Here is a 17237-nt window from a genome sequence, read left to right on the forward strand (position 1 = left end):
TGCCCTGGTGAAGAAAGTGGTGAGGAAGTTTCTGTGGTATATAGGGGGATGTCCCTGTGGGGAACAGTGGGAATGATGTCCCTGAGGTGGACCGTTGAGAGGATTTCCCTGTTGTTGCTGTGAGGACGACATCTTTGTGGTCAACAGTGCCCAGGTTGTCCTTGTAATGGGCAGTTTGGAGAACCTCTCTTTGGTGTACACTGGAAAGGCTGTGTGTGTGTTGGACACTGGGGAGGATGGATCTGTGTCAGACAGTGGGAAGAATGTCACTGTGGTGAATAGTGAGTAGGATGTCTCTGTTTTGGACATTGGGTAGAACATCCCTGTGGTGGTCAGAGGGGAGGACATCCCTTTGGTGCACAGGAGGATGTCTCTGTGGTGGACAGTAAGGAGGATGTCTCTGTCATTGACAGTGGGGAGGATGTTCATGTGGTGGACAGTGGAGAGCACTTCTCATGGTGAACAGTGGGGAGAACTTTCTTTTGTTGTACAGTGAGGAGGATGTCCCTGTGGTGGACAGTGGGGAGGACACCTCTGTGGTGGAGGGTGGGGAGGACATCCTTGTGGTGCACAGGAGGACATCCCTGTGAAGGACAGTGGTGATGACACCTCTGTGGTGGACAGTGAGGATGATGTACAAGTGGTGGAGATTGGGGAGGATTTACCTGTGGTGGACAGTGGAGAGGATATCCCTGTGGTGGAAAGTGGGGAGGATATCACTTTGGTGGACAGAAGGGAGGACATCACTGTGGTGGCCAGTGGAGAGAATGTCTCAGTGTTGGACAGTGAGAAGGACATTCCTGTGGTGCACAGTAGGGAGGATGTTCCTGTGGTGGACTGTAGAAAGCACCTTTGTGTGTTTCACAGGAGGATGACACAGTATAGGACATTGGGGAGGACATCCTTGTGATGGACAGTGGGGAGGATATTCCTGTGGTGCACAGGAGGACGATTCTGTGGTGGACAATAAGGAGGATGTCCCTTTGATGGGCAGTGCAGAGGTCATCTCTGTGGTAGTGAGTAGGACATCCCTGTGGTTGACAGTAGGGAGGACATAACTGTGGTGGACAGTGGGGAGAATGTCTCTGTGGTAGACAGTGGGGACGATGTCCCTGTGTTAGACAGTGTACAGTATGTCCCTTTCTTGGACAGTGGTGAGGACATCTGTAAAGTACAGTGAGGAGGACATAACTGTGGAGTACAGTGGGGAGGATGTACCTTTGGTGGACATTGAGAAGGACATCACTAAGGTGTTCAGTAGGGAGGACTTCCCTCTGGTGTACAGTCGGGAGGAAGTTTCGGTGGTGCACAGTGGGGATGATGTTTCTGTAAAACACAGGATTATGTCCCTGTAGTGGACAGTGTGGAGGACATCCCAGTGGTTAACTCTGTAGAGGATATCTCTTTGGTTAACAGTGTGGATGATATACCTGTGGTGAACAGTGTGAAGGATGTCCCTGTGGTGGACAGTGGGGAGGATTTTTTGTGGTGGACAGTGTGGAGAACGTCACTGTTGTGCACAGTATTAAGTCCTAGTGGTGGAGAGTGGGAAGATGTCACTGTGGTGGACAATGGGGAGGATATCTCTTTGGTTGACAGTGTGGAGGATGTCCCTGTGGTGGTCAATGGGGAGGAAACCTCTGTGGACAAAATTGGGGAGCATGTCTCTGTGGTACTCAGGAGGACATCTTTGTTGTGGACAGTGGCGAGGACATCTTTGTTGTGGACTGTTTAAAAATGTTCCTGTGGTGTAAAGTGAAGAAGACATACCTGTATAAATACCTAAGTAGAAAAGCATGTGGACTATGTGAGTTACAGACAACTATTAGGGAGTGGAAACACTAAATGCACATTAATTGTGCAGTTTGAGTTAAGATGTGTTCTTTTCATTTTGTGATAAAGAGTGTATTAACCGGCAATGCATTGTTCTTTGTTATGTATACTATGTACAAATAAGTACCTGTATTGTAGCTAAAATGCATGATACAATGTAAGGCAGTTCCCATAAGTAAAAACACTCAAGGAGAAAAGCATGTGTACTACCTGAGTTAAAGAAAACTATTAGAGAGCTGAAAACACAAAATGTGTGTTACTTGTGCAGTTTGAGTTAAGAGGTGTAATTTTCATTTTGCTATAAACACTGTATTAGCCAGCCATGCATTTTCTGTTTGGTGCACAGTGGGAAGGACATTCTTCTGCTGAACAGTGTGTATGATATCGCTGTGGTAGACACTGGGGAGAATGTGATGGACAGTGGGGAGGAGGTACCTGTGCTGGAAAGTGGGGAGGACATATGTGTGCTGGACACTGGAGAGGATGCCCCTGTTGTAGACAGTGGAAAGGACAGATGTGGGGGACAGTGAGGAGGATATTGCTGTGGGGCACAGGAGGATGCCCCTGTGGTGGCCCATGGGGAGCACGTCCCTGTGGTGGACAGTGGGGAGGATGTCCTTGTAGTGGACCGTGGGGAGGATGTTCTTGTGGTAAACAGTGGGAGTACATCCCTGTTGATGTCATTGAAGAGGACGTAAGTATGGTGGACAGTAGGGATGATGTCTTTGTGGTGGACAATATGGATATGTCCCTGTGGTGGACAGTGGGAAGGACATCCCTTTTGTGAACAGTGGGTAGGGCGTCCCTGTGGTGGACAGTGGAGAGTACCTCCGTGAGGTAAATAGTTGGGAGGATGTCTTTGTGGTGGACATTGGAAAGAACCTCCCTGTGTTGGACATTGGGAGGATTTCACTGTAGTGGACAGTGGGAAGGACATCCTTGTGGAAAGTGGAGAGGATGATCCTATGGTACAACGGAGGATGATACTGTGGTGGACAGTGAGAAGGATGTCCCTGTGTTTGACAGTGGGGAAAACATCCCTGTGGTGGACAGTAGGGTGGAAGTCTGTGTGTTAAATGATGGGAAGAATGTACCTGTGGTGGACAGTGGGGAGGACATCCCTGTTGTGGACAGTGGAAAGGATATCTCTGTGGTGGATATTGGTGAGGGCATCTCTATTACGGACAGTGGGGAGGACGTCCCTGTGGTCGACTGTGGAGAGGATGTACCTGTGGCGGACAATAAGGAGCACTTCCCTAAAATGAACAGTGTGGTGGACTTTCTTGTGGTGGAATGTGGGGATGAAGTTTCTGTGGCGGACAGTGGGTTTGACGTCTCTGTGGTACACAGAAGTATGTCCCTGTGGTGGACAGTGGGGAGAATGTCTCTGTGGTGGACAGAGGAAGGACATTCCTGTGGTGGGAGGAATTAGGTCATCCCTGTGGTGGAAAGTGGGGAGGACATCCCTGTGGTGGACTGTGGAAAAAAACATCTCTGTGTTGGACAGTGTGGAGGCCGTCCTTGTTGTGTACAGGAGGATGTCGCTGTGGTGGATAATGGGAAGAAAATCCTTGAGGTTGACAGTGAGGAAGACGTACCTGTGTTGGACAGTGGGGAGGATTTCACTGTGGTGAACAGTTGGAACGAGGTACTTATGGACATTGGGGAAGACTTCTCTGTGTTAGACAGTGCGAGGACATCCTGTGATGCACAGGAGAATGTCATTTTGGTGAACAGTGGCAAGGATGTCCAAGTGGTGGAGAGTTGAGAGAAAGACTTTATGGTGGACAGTATAGAGGACACCCCTGTGGTGGACAGTGGGAAGGACGTCCCTGTGGCAGATATTGGGAATTACATCACTGTGGTGGACATTGGAAAGAATGTTCATGTGGTGGACAGTGCAGAGGACATCCCTGTGGCACAAAGGGAGATGTCCCTGTGGTGGGCAGTTGGGAGAATGTCACTGTGGTGGACAGTGGAAAGAACACCCCTGTGGTGGACAGTGGGGAGTATGTCGTTGTGGTGGACAGTGGAAAAGACATACCTGTGGTGGACAGTGGTGAAGATATCCCAGTGGAGGTCAGTAGAGAGGATGCCCCTTTTGTGGACAGTGAGGAGGACGTTCTTGTGGTTGACAGTGAGGAGAACATATATATGGTGGACAGTGGGGAGGATGTTTTTTGGGTGGACAGTGGGGAATATGTCCCTATGGTTGTCAGTGGGAAGGACGTCCCTGAGGTGGACACTGGGGAGGATTTCACTGTGGTGGACAGTGAGGAGAATATTCCAGTGGTGGACAGTGGGGATATTGTCCTTATGGTGAACAGTGGGAGGGTGTCCCTGTGGTGCACAGGAGGACAACACTGTGTTGAACAGTGGGGAGGACACCCTTGTTGTGGACATTTAGGAGAATGTTTCTGTGTTGAACAGTTGTAAGGACATCTTTGTCTTGGACAGTGAATAGGACATTTTTTGGTGGTAAGTGGGGAGGATGCCACTGTGGTGATCAATGGGGAGGATGTTTCTGTGGTGGACAGTGGGGAGGACATTTATGTGGTGGAGAGTTGGGAGGCTGTCACTGTGGTGGACAGTGGGGAGGATGTCACTGTGGTGGGCAGTGGGGAGGAATTCACTGGGGTTGTCAGTGCAGAGGACATCCCTGTGTTGGACAGTGGGGAGGACGTGCCTGTTGTGGGCAGTGGGGAGGATGAAATGTGGTGGGCATTTAGGAAGATGTCTCTTTGGTGGACAATGGAAAGGCTGTCTTTGTGGTGGACATTGGGGAGGATGCCCCTGTGCTGGGCAGTGGGAAGGACGTCCATGTTTTACACAGGAGGTGTTCCCTGTGGTGGACAGTGGGGAGGAGGTACTTGTGGAAGACTGTGGGGAGGATGTCATTGTGGTGGATATTGGGGAGGACATTCCTGTGATGGACAGTGTAAAGGACATCCCATCAGAGACAGTGGGAAGTACATCACTGTGGTGGACAGTGGAGAGGACCTCATTGTTTTGGAAAGTGGGGAGGACATCCCTGTTGTGGACTCTGTGGAGGACGTCTCTGTCATGGATAGTGGGGAGGATGTTCATGTGGTGGACATTGGAGAGGACTTTTCTGTGGTGGAGAGTGTAGAGGATGTCTCTGTGGTAAACATTTGGGAGGATGTTCCTGTGGTGGAGAATGGAAAGACATCCTTGTGGTAGACAGTGGGAAGGATGTCACTGTGTCGGACAGTGAATTTGAAGTCCTAATGGTACACAGGAGGACGTACCTGTGGAGGACAGTGGGAAGGAAGTAACTTTGGAAATCTTTGGGGAGGACGTCCCTAAGGTGGACTGTGGGAAGGTAATCCCTGTGGAGTACAGTGGGGAGGAGGTTTCTGGGTTGGACTGTGGGGTAAATATCTCTGTGGTACACAGGAGGACATCACAGTTGCAGACAGTGGAAAGAATATCCCTGTGGTGGACAGTATGGAAAACGTCCCTGTGGTGAACAGTAGGAAGGATGTTCCTGTAGTGGACAGTGGGGAGGACGTCCCTGTAGTTGACTGTTGAGAGAATGTTTCTGTGGTGGACACTGGGAAGTACAGGCCTGTTTTGGATAGTAAGGAGGACATCCCTATGGTGGACAGTGGAAAGGACATCCCTGTGGTCGACAGTGAAAAGGACATCTCTGTGGTTGACAGTGGGGAGGACGTCTCTGTGATGTACAGAGAGAATGACGTCCCTGTGGTTGACTGTGTGGAGGATATTTCTGTGGTGGACAGTGGGAAGGACGGGCCTATGGTATAAAGTTAGGAGAATTTCCCTGTAGAGAACATTGTGGAGGACATCCCTGTGGTGGACAGTGGAAAGGACATCTCTGTGGTGGACAGTGGTGAGGATGTCCATGTAATAAACTTTGGGGAGTATAACAGTGTGGTGGTCAGTGGGGAGTATGCCCCTTTGATGTACAATGGGGAGGATGTCCCTAGGGTAGACAGTGGGGATATTATTTCTGTGGTGGACATTGGGAAGGATGTCCCTGTGGTGGACCATGTCGAGGAAGTCCCTGTGGTGGACAGTGGAAAAAAATTACTGTGGTGGACAGTGGGGATGCTGTACTTGTGGTGTATAGGAGAATGATGCTGTGGTGAACAGTGGGGAGGATGTGAATGTGGTGGACAGTGCAGAGGATATCAGTGTGGCAGTCAGTGGGGAGGATGCCCCTTTTGTGGACAGTGTGGAGGATGTCACTGTGGTGCACAATGGGGAGATTGTTCTTTTGGTGGACATTGGGAATGATTTCCCTGTTGTGGACAGTGAAGAGGAAGTCCCTGTGATTGACAGTGGAAAGGAATTTATTGTGGTGGACAGTAGGAAGTACACACTTGTGGTGGGTTGTGGCAAGGACCTCCCAATAGTGGTTAGTGTGGAGAATGTTCCTGTGGTGGACAGTCAAGTGTACATCTCTGTGGGAGACAGTGTGAAAATGTCCTGTGATGAACAGTAGAAGGTCCTAGTGGTACACAGTGGCAAGCAAGTCCATGTGGTGGACAGTGGAAAGCAAGACCCTATGGTGGACACTATGAAGGATGCCCCTGCATTGGTCAATAGTAAGGATGTGCTTGTTGTACACAGGAGGACTTTCCTGTGGTGGACATTGGGGAGGATATCCCTGTGGAGGACAGTGGGGGGGAGGATGTCTCTGTGGTGGATAGTGAGAAGAACATACCTGTGGTGGACAGTGGAAAAAACGTCCCTGTGTCAGACAGTAGGAAGTACATTTCTGTTCTGTTTTGGACAGTGGGGAGCACATCAATGTGTTGGAAAGTGGGGAGTTTATCCCTGTAGTGGACTGTGGAAAGGACATTCCTGTGGTTGAGAATGGGGAGGACATCTCTGTTGTGGACAGTGGGGGAACGTTTTTGTGGTGCACAGTAGGATGTCCCTCTGGTGGACAGTGAAGTGGATATCTCTGTTGTGGACAGTGAAAAGGACATACCTGTGTCAACAGTGGGTAGGATGTACCTGCGGCAGACAATGGGGAGGATGTCCCTAAAATGGACAGTGAGGAGGACTTTCCTCTGGTGGACTGTGGGGAGGATGTTTCTGTGCTGGACAGTAGGGAGGATGTCTCTGTGGTGAACAGTGGTGAGGATATCCCTTTGTAGGTCAGTGGGAAGGACACCCCTTGGTGGACAGTGGGGAGGACAACCTTGGGGTTAACAGTGAGGAGTACATACGTATGGTGGAGAGTGGGAAGGATGTATTTGGGGTGGACAGTGGAGAGTAATTCGCTATAATGAAGAGTGGAGAGGACATCCCTGTGGTGGTCAGTGAAGAGGAGGTACCTGTGGTAGACAGTGGGGAGGACGTCCCTGTATTGGACATTGGGGAGAATTTCACTGTGGTGGACATTGGGGAGGATGTTTTTCTGATGAACAGTGGGGAGGATGCTTCTCTGGTGGACAGTTGAGAGAACATCTCTGTGGTAGACAGTGAGAAGGATGTCCCTGTGGTGGACAGTGGGGAGGACTTTCATCTGGTGGACAGTGTGGAGGAAATAATTGTTATGAACAGTGGGAAGGACATTTCTGTGGTGGACATTGGGGAGGATTTCAGTGGGGTGGACAGTGGGAGGATGTCCTAATGGTGGACAGTGGGGAGAACTCTCCTGTGATACATGAGAAGATATCCCTGTGGTGGACAAAAAGTAGGATGTTACTGTTTTGGACAGTATGGAGGACATCTTTGTTGAGGACAGTGAGAAGGATGTCCGTGTGGTGGACAGTGGGGAGGATATCCCTGTGGTGGACACTGGGGAAGACGTCTCTGTGGTAGCCAGCAATGAGGACATCCCTGAATGGACAGTGGGGAGGACTTTCATGTTGAGGACAATGAGGAGGACGTCCTGGTGGTGGACAGTGAAGAGGATGTCCCTTTGGTGGAAAATGGAAAGGACTTCTCTGTTGTGGACTGTGAGGAGGACATTCTTGTAGTGGATAGTGTAAAGGGCATTTCTGGTTGACAGTGGGGAGGAAATCCCTGTGGTGGACAGTGATGTGGGTGTCCCTTAGGTAAACAGTGTGTAGGACTTCCTTCTGGTGGACAGTGTGGAGGACATACCTATGGTGGACAGTTGAGACGAGTTTCCTCTGTTGGACAGTGTAGAGGAAATCACTATGGTGGATAGTGGAAAGAACGTCCCTGTAGTGAAGCGTGGGAAGGATTTCAGTGGTGTGGGTAGTGAAGGGGACATCCCTTTGGTGAACAATAAGGAGGATGTCATTGTGGTGGACAGTGGGGAGGATGTCCCTGTGTTGGACAATGGGAGTATTTCAGTGGGGTTGACACCTTAGTGGACATTCTTGTGGCAGACAGTGGGGAGGAAGTTCTTTTGTTGCACAGAAATATGTCACTTTGGTGGACAATAAAGAGGGTGTCCCTGTGCTGTACAGTTGGGAAGACATCTCTGTGCTGGACAGTAGGGAGTACATCCCTATAGTGGATAGTGGGAATGACATCCCTATTGTATACAGTGAGGATAAAATCGCTGTTGGTGACAGTGGCTAGTACACCCCGGTAGTGGACAGTATGGAGGAGATCCCTGTGGTGCATTGTGTGAAGGATGTCCCAGTTGTACACATTGAAAGGTTATCCCAGTGGTGGACAGTGAGGTAGGTGTCTTTTACATAAACAGTGTGGAGGACTTTGGTGGACAGTGAGGAGAACATCCCTGTGGAGTACAGTGGGGAGGACTTCCTTCTGGTGGAGAATGAGGAGAATTCCCTGTTGTAGAAGGTGGGAATGATGTCCCTGTGGTGGACAGTGGGGAGGATTTCAGTTGGGTGGACAGTGGAGAGGATGTCCTTGTGGTGGATAGTTGGAAAACGTTCCTGTGGTGCACAGGAGGACTTTCCTGTGGTAGAAAATAAGGAGGATGTCCCTGTGGTCAACAGTGTGGAGGAAGTCCCTGTAGTAGACAGTGGGGAGGATGTCACTGAGGTGGACTTGGGGAGGATGTCCCTGTGGTGGACAGTGGGGAAGACGTACCTGTGGTGGAAAGTGGGAAGGACGTCTCTGTGGTGGACACTGGGCTGGATGTTTCTCTGGTGGACACTGGGGAGGAAGTCCCTGTGGTGGAGAGTAAAAAGGATGTGACAGTAGTGTATAGTGGAAAGAACTTCCTTGTTGTGGGCAGTGAAGAGGACATTACTATGGTAGACAGTGGGGTAGACGTCTCTGTGTTGGATGGTGGAAATAAAATACCTTTGGTGGACAGTGGAGAGGACGTCCTTGTGGTAGACAATAAGGAGGATATCCCTGTGGTAAACATTGGGGAGGATGTCCCTGTGGTGCACAGGAGGATGACATTGTGGTGGACAGTGTGGTAGATATCCCTGTGGTGGACAGTTAAGAGGATGTCCCTGTGGTGAACAATAGCAAGGACATCTCTGTCTTGGACAGTGTGGAGGAAGTCTTTGTGGTGGTCTGTTGGGCCTAACACAAGGTCTAATCTTCATTCCACCTTCACCCTTCAGTCACATACACAGGTGGAGGGCACAAAGAGGCCCTAGAGAGATTTACATACTAATGAGGCACCTAAAGGCCAGAGGTGGAGCCATTAAACATTCCTCCCCAGCTCCTTCCCCCTTCTCCCCTCCCCTTTTAACTCAGGTCGATCCTGGGTTTATGGGGGTATGCATCAAGATCCATCCACCATCCGCCATGTGAATAAACCAGTTTTGGAAACCCAAGGGCTTCCTTGTGCTTTGGGGCCTTGCCGCTATGAGGAACTGTGAGGAGCCAGGGAGAGGCTTTTAGTTAATGAACAGCTGGGCCCAACTTCCAGCTGGAGGAACCCAGCGTGTTCCCAGCCAACTACCCACAGCATGGCGGGAAAAACCCTGGGATCCCCAGCCTTTTTTTCCAACATCTGGCGCCTCAAACGTGGGGCCTTGGAAGCCACACAGCCATGCAGCCACTGATACCACAGGAAAGGTAAGCTACCCAACTCTTGAAACAAGCAATTTGTTTTATCCTCCTGTGTTTCAGTCAGAAGCCATCACGTGGATTTAAGTAAGCCAAAGGAGCTTTTGCTACCTCCTGGCCAGAGCCACTCTGGTGTTGGTTCAAGGCTTCCCTGGCCTCTGCTTAAATCCCGACAGCCCGCAACAGGCGTTGGCAAAGACTCGCTATCTAGCCTTTCTTTAAAACAAAAAGAAAACTGGTAACGCAGCAGCCATTTAAAAGCCATAAGGGCGGCTGCCAGTTCTTAAATCTGCAGGAAGGCTTAGCACTCTTGCACCATTGTGGAATCCCCCAAAGCCAATAGGCCAAGGGAACGTTCCCATTAGACAAGGCGTTTCTCCTCTTTTTCTATCATGGGAAACTACACCTCACGTAAATGTTCACCTCACACCAGGCAAATATACTCCCTACTAAAGACCCATGGGATAAGAATAGGCAAAAAGCAAGCCTCCTTGTTTTGGGAAGAAGTTCTTCATATAGCACCATGCATGGCAGACAATAATATTTACAGTCCAGACTCATGGAGCAAAGTAGCTTCCCTTATCAAAAACAGAGATAAAACACCCCCTTGTGCATTTTTGGCAATCTTAGTTGCAATTCAGCAATGTATAGGACCATCAAAAGTAGGACAGTCTGGGCCAGGGCACTGAGCAGATCTTGGGTGGCAGCTCTGTCCCCAACCTCCAAGAACCCAGAGGAAGCAGGGATCCCAGGCACTTGAACTCAGGCAGTATCTTAGGTAAGCAGTCACCAGGGCCCGCCCTAAACAGGGAGTAACTGGGAACCAAAAGGACCCAGGAAGTCACTCCCGGCCCGGAACACTGGTTCCTTCCAGTCTGGGCCAGAGCACTGAGCAGATCTTGGGTGGCAGCTCTGTTCCCAACCTCCAAGAACCCAGAGGAAGCAGGGATCCCAGGCGCTCTAACTTGGACAGTGTCTTAGAAACTAGTTCCCAGATCTGAGGCCTGGATCAGACCTCTGCCAGGTCTGCTGTTGTGTCGACCCCGGATTCCACCTGAGACATACTGGAAGGTCCACTCAATTCAGAGCCACAGAGGAACAAATGAACTCAGAGCTTCAGACAACATATCCTGAGATACTCTAGAGGAGACACTGCACCCAGAACAGCAGACACCTAGCTGGACTACTACCTTGGAGGCACCATATCCTGAGGCATCCTAGAGGTACCACTATAATCAGTACAGCTGGAAAAGATCACAGAGACATCTGGACCCTAGGAGATCAGACACAAGCTAGATTACTAGAAAGACAGGCTTCAGTCAGAGACAGCAAGTAAAGGCAGCACTAGAGTTAACCAGATGGCAAAAGGCAAGAGCAAGAATGTAAGCAACAGAAACCAAAGTTACATGGCATCATCAGAACACAGCTCCCCCATAAGAGCAAGCCCTGAACAACCCATCACACCAGAAAAGCAGGAATCAGAATTAAAATCACTTCTCATGATGATGATAGAAGGCTTTAAGAAACACATAAATAACGCTCTCAAAGAACTTAAGGAGAGCACTGGTAGACAGATAGAAACCCTTAAAGAGGAAACACAAAAATCCCTTAAGGAATTGCAAGAAAATGCAACCAAACGGGAAAAGGAATTAAACAGAACCATGCAGGATCTAAAAATGGAAGTAGAAACAATAAAGAAATCACAAAGGGACAAAACCCTGGAGATAGAAAACCTAAAAAAAAAAGATCAGGAGTCATAGCCACAAGTATCACCAACAGAATACAAGAGATGGAAGAGAGAATCTCATGTGCAGAAGATACCATGGAAAACATTGACACAACTGTCAAAGAAAATGCAAAATACAAAAAGCTACTAACCCAAAATATACAAGAAATCCAAGACACAATGAGAAGGCCAAACCTAAGGATAATAGGTATAGATGAGGGGGAAGACTCCCAACTAAAAGGACCAGTAAATATCCTCAACAAAATTATAGAGGAAAACTTCCCTAACCTAAAGGAAGAGATGTCCATAAATATACAAGAAGCTTACAGAACTCCAAATAGTTTAGACCAGAAAAGGAATACTTCCCGCCATATAATAGTCAAAACATCAAATGTACAAAACAAAGAAAAAATACTAAAAGCAGTAAGGGAAAAAGGCAAAGTAACGTATAAAGGCAGACATATAAGAATTACAACAGACTTCTCACCAGAGACCATAAAAGCCAGAAGATCCTGGACCGATATCATACAGACCCTAAGAGAACACAAATGCCAGCCAAGACTACTATACCCAGCAAAATTGTAAATCATTATTGATGGAGAAACCAAAATATTCCATGACAAATCCAAATTTACACAGTATCTCAACACAAATCCAGCACTTCAAAGAATAATTGGTGGAAAACTCCAACACAAGGAGGGAGACTATAACCTAGAAAAAGCAAGAAAGTAATCTTCCAAAAACCCCAAAAGAAGATAGTTACACAAACATATCTCCATGGATGTTAGCCCAATTGCTTGGATTAGTGAAGACTCAACCCACAGACCACATGAAGCTCATGAAGAAGGAAGACCAAGAGGGGATGCCTCAGTTCTGCTTAAAACGAGAAACAAAAATGCTCAAGGGAGCAAATAGGGAAACAAAACATGGACACATAGGGAGGGACCCAAGACACTCCAGAGATATATGTAGGGGAGGATGGCCTTGTCGGACATAGGTGGGAGAGGAGTTTCTTGGTCCCATAAAAAAAAAATGAACACACAGTGGGGGGGGGGAATGATATGAAGGTGGGGAGAGGATAGTGAGGGGGGTTAGGTGCAGTCACTGCCTCATAGAAGCATGAGGAGGGGGATGGGATAGGAGGTTTCTGGGTGGTGGGAGGAAGTAGGCTAAGAGGATAAAATCTGAAATGTAAATACTACAACCAATTTTAACAAGCGGGGAAAAAAGTCTTCAGAACCAACATCTTTAAAAAAAAATGTCAGTCCCCTGGGGGTGGGAAATTTTTTTTTCTTGATACTAAAACTTGTTCTGAGAATTGTATATTGCAGAATACACAGCCTTGGTGTATCTACTCATCAAGCATACTGAGCAGACCTGCCCAAACCTCTGATGTCCTGGAATTCCATCTGGATTCAGTGAAGACACAGCATTAGAGGCTTATCAACTTACTCTTCCCCCCAACCCCTCTTCTAAAATCTCAACGCCCTTAATCAGCATGCAGAAGTTAAAGAAGAGTCAGCGCCCCTATTCCCTGAGCTTGGGGACTAATGTGGTTAATAATGGTCTATCTTTCTAGGGACAAGTAGTGGTTTTGTTGGAACAGGGGGGATTAGCTAGGACATATTGCATAGCCATAACCTATTGGTAGAAATCTGTATAATTATTATCAAGATGAAGTTATAATTTCTTAAATGGTACAAAATTTACTTTGATCTCAAATTTAAGGTTTTCATTGGTACAAGCCTCTTATTAATATAAAAATGAGATGAATATTGATACGCTTATGGGCATTGTGCCTGTATAACACATTTAGGAATACAATGCCTAGACCCAACCCTTTTTTAACCTTTTTAACTGATTTGGGACGCTTAACCTATGAGTTAAGGGACTATAGCAAATTTATATTTTTGAGTTTATTGTTAGGGTGTTTCCCATATTTTATTTAGAAATAGCTGAGAGGAGTGAACAGACAACAGTCCAGGTTACCTTACATGGATAGTTGGTTTTCAAAACTTCAGAAGTCCATAGAACTGACGCTACAAATATTTATATATTAATGTTCATATTGATTAGAGACCCGTCTGCTCCTGACAGCTTCCTGTCGTAGATTCTAAGAAGAAATTGAGCATCCTTGGAGTTACTCCAGTTGTGTGGTAACAGCCACTAGGCAAGAATTGCCTCTCTCCATCTACAGACAAATTACTGTCCAGAAAAGGACACACATGCAGAATAGTCGACTGATTATATCTGCCTAGACAGAGTAATCAGTCCTTAATAATCCTGCATCACCAAGGTCTGTCAGATGATTCTGGGCCAGAAGGCTGAAGATTTGATGCTCCAACGTTCGGTAGTATAGGGGCTTTTCAGGTGTCCAGAGGTCTCTATAAATTGGCTAAGTTTTAGAAGCTATGCTTTGTGCTTCCCATAATTATAGTTAACTCAGTCATTCTGGATTTCTGATGGGGTTGAAAACTTACAGCTATTTACCATAAGAGAAAAGATTTGAGTGGATGGTCATCAGCTGACATTCATCCTAAAGCCAGGTTCAGAACTAAATGTTTTAGTTAGGATAAATGACAGAGGTGCTGGTTAGTCAACAAAAGCATGGATGGGGTATTAGGACTATCTTGTACCTCACTGGTACAAATTGGCATAATTATGCTCTAATTGTATTTTGAGAGAAAAGTTTCATTTTAACAGGAAGGGTGATGTGTAGGAGGAGTTAAGGTAGGAGGAGTACTGAGAGGAAGAAAAGGAGTAAGAGGAGAAGGAGGAGAGGAGAAGCTAGATGATGAAAGAGAGAAAGAGGGGGGAGACAGGGAGGCAGATATTCATGTATCTCCACCAGTCAAAGATAGTTGTTATATCTAGGTTGGTCAGTGGGTTACACCTCTGATTGAACAATTCCAAACTTATAACGCTTATGATTAACATTATTTTAAAAAAAAATGTATAAATGCAAAAAGGAAAATAGGGCATGGGATAGGGGTTTTCTAAGGGGGGGAATGGGGAAAGGGGATGGCATCTGAAGTGTAAATAAAATATCCAATAAAAAAAAAGATAGAATGGCAAAAAAAAAGAAAATAAAGAAGCTAAGCTAAAAAAAAAATAGGACAGACTGAGAACAACACAACTCCTGGGGCCCCTCATTTAAATGAACCCAAAGATCAAGGTCCCAAAAATCACCTTGTTTCAGACCTCAAGGCCCTTACCCAACAAATAAGAGAGATAAAATCCATATACCCACCTCTCCCCCCTTATGCCTTGGAGGAAATAAAACCATGTGCTCCTCCTGTCCCTCCCTCCCCCATCCAAATGCAAGGCTCCATTAAAATACCATAGGAGCTTTCCCCTGCCTCCCCACTTATCTCCCAACTAAAGAGAGATAAGTCCCCTCCCCCTCCTCTTAGCCACAAAAGTAGCAGTCCTTCAAAATCCATAGATAAAACCCAAACTGCTCGAACATTCCCAGTTAATATCCACCCCACTCGAGCTAAACCACTTAATTGGTTCCCAGTCCAAGCCTCCAACCTAAAAGAACTCAGGCAGACAGTGAAGGAAGATGGCATTCATGCACAGTGGACAAAATTCCTCCTACAGAGCCATATTGTCGATTTAAACACCCCCCAAGATTGGAGAGATATTTGCTGTTCTGCCCTTCCTGATCCAATGTTACTAGAATGGAAGGACTACTATCGTGTTGAGTGTCTTCAGCAAGTCAGGCAAAACCAGGGAAGGGAAGATGACACTCCATGGGTTTTTAAAGAACTCTTTGGCCGGGAAGATTTCTCTACTGGGGCACAACAGGCAAGTCAGCCAGCAGGCTACTATGACCAGGTTCGCCTCTGTGCCATTCAAGCCTGGAATAGGCTTACTCCACCTTCAGGGTCACAAGACCCTGCCCACTCCCTGCTCTCCCTTCATCAGAAGCCTGGAGAATCCCTATCTGATTTTATCCTCAGAACTAAAATGAGCTTAGAAAGAAAAATCTCCAACCCCACAGCTAGAGACCTTCTTCTTAAAACCATTGTTTGGGAAGGCATGACTTGTGAGTCTAGGCTAGCTTGCCAGGGTCTCCGGGAGGAGCATCAAGATAGGTGGATTGTAGCATCCAGAGAAATAGGAACCCCATCAAATCACATCGCATCCATAGCTCAGGCATTTGTGGCAGCAATAAAAACAGAAAAAATCTGCCTCAAATGTGGGGAGACAAGACATTTGAAGGATGAATGCCCTACAACCTGCCATCCCTGGGGCCAGGAGACATAGCAAGACTGTGAACGCTCCTGTCCCCTGCCCTCCAGCTACAAGAGTGAGGCTGGCAGGGCCACCACCAGTGGCACCACGCTCCTGCAGGCTGCAGCCAACACTGCGACATCTGTGGCATTTCCAGACCCGGCACATAAGAGCCCTGAGGCCAGAGGTGTGCCCCAGGCCCCAGTGCCTGCCAGGCTGCTTGCAGGGAGCCCCAGCAGAGAAGCAGCCCCCAGGCCTGCCCAGGCCTCATCATCTCCCACAGGCAGCGGGGACACAGAGAAAAAAGTTCTTGCCACCAAAGTCCTTGGCACGGTCAAATGGTTCAATATCAAAAACGGATAAGAATTTATAAACCAAAATTACACCAAAGAAGATGTGTTTGTACACCAGACTGCCATCAAGAAGAATAATCCACGCAAGTATCTGCGTAGTGTGGGGGAGGGAGAAATTGTAGAGTTTGATGTGGTTGCAGGAAAAGAAGGTCCTAAAGCAACAAATGTGACTGGCCCAGATGGAGTTCCAGTAGAAGGGAGCCGCTATGCTGCTAATCGGCGCTGATATGGAAGGCGCCATGGACCTCCTCATAATGTGGTGAGATTAGACAGATGAAAGATGGAGTCCCCGAGGGAACACAACTCCTGGTCCATCGGAATCCAACCTACCTCCAGAGGTTCCGCAGGGGACCCGCTCACCCATGCATGAGCCCATATTGTTCCCTACAGGTGGTAGAGGACACAGAAAGAGCCATCTCCAAGAGTGTCCCCCCCACAGTTGTTGCCCACAGAAAACCTCTCCGTGAAACTCCAGGACAGTGAGTAATCCCCAGCCTAGTTCACAAGACTAGGCAGGCTTCTTTCTGTCTCCCCCCTCTCTTTTCCACGTGTTCCTTGTTAGCTTCTTTTAATCTTTAACTACCACTAGCTCCTGCCTAGTTCAAAAGACTAGGCCCCACTCTTTCTCCATGTGTTCCTGGTCAACTTCTCTACTTTAACTCCTTCTCCTCTTTCTCTCTGTCTGTCTCTCCTTCTCCATGTGCTCTCCAGCTCAAGGGCAAGATGGCAGCAACCCCCTAGCCTCCACTTTAACCATCCCCCAACTCCACAGAGAGGGCTCCTTCACAGACAACAGCTGTCTTTCAAGTCTCAGTACCTGCTGTGACCCTCCTAAGACTCCTTCCTTAGGTCAGAGATTTGTACAGCCGTTCACTCTGACTCTTGGCTCTCCTATCAAGCCTATGTGTCTTTCCTTATAAACTTTCTTCAAGTTAGCCTTTTGATCCTTCTCTTCATTTAAAATTTCTAAGAAAAAGAAAGGTGGAATACAGGTCCTTTCTGCCACATGGCAGAACAAGGCCCCTCCCCACTGCTTCTAAACCCGCCATACTGTTTCTCCCCAACAGGAGGGCCAGCAAAAAATGTTCCTGTTTTTCAACCAAAAAATTTTCCTT

The 17237-nt window shown here is 47.6% G+C and overlaps 1 pseudogene; it reads left to right on the forward strand.

Annotated features, from left to right (window-relative positions):
- The first annotated feature begins 9787 nt into the window (after positions 1 to 9787).
- Positions 9788 to 17237, forward strand: part of LOC117724662 (Y-box-binding protein 3 pseudogene) — a 28187-nt pseudogene continuing 20737 nt past the window's right edge.

This window comes from Arvicanthis niloticus, chromosome 20 (assembly GCF_011762505.2).
Source record: "Arvicanthis niloticus isolate mArvNil1 chromosome 20, mArvNil1.pat.X, whole genome shotgun sequence".
Classification (NCBI taxonomy): Eukaryota; Metazoa; Chordata; class Mammalia; order Rodentia; family Muridae; genus Arvicanthis; species Arvicanthis niloticus.